Source organism: Plasmopara halstedii, assembly GCF_900000015.1.
Source record: "Plasmopara halstedii genome assembly, contig: Scaffold_444, whole genome shotgun sequence".
NCBI classification, from domain to species: domain Eukaryota; phylum Oomycota; class Peronosporomycetes; order Peronosporales; family Peronosporaceae; genus Plasmopara; species Plasmopara halstedii.
The window spans coordinates 293,596-294,039 of record NW_020187364.1 but is presented as its reverse complement, the minus strand read 5'-3'; positions in this window follow the sequence as shown (position 1 = coordinate 294,039).

Genomic DNA, 444 nt, shown 5'->3' with positions numbered 1-444 from the left:
TGACGACATTTTCGTTCACAGTCGTGCGGAGCACGGGAGGACGGATGAGGAGAACCACTTCGTCCATCTACGAGCGGTGCTTGAGTGCATGCGCACCATCAAACTGAACGCCAATGCAGACAATTGCATCTTTGGCGCCGAAAAGATTTCCTTTTAAGGGTGCTTCATTGGGTAGCGTGGCCTTCGAGCGGATCCCGACAAGGTCAAGGCCATTGTAGACTGGCCGGTTCCAAAGAACCAGAAGAAATCGCGTAAGTGGCTTGGCCTCGCCAACTACTTGCACAAGTACAGCGTAAATTACGCAGAAATGACCCGGCCATCATCCAACCTCCTTAAAAAGGATGCGAAATGGTGTTGGAACTCGGAAAATCAGGAGGCTTTAGACGGGCTCAAGACAGCCTTGAGCATGCACCAATACTGGCGCTGCCAGACCCTGATCGTCCA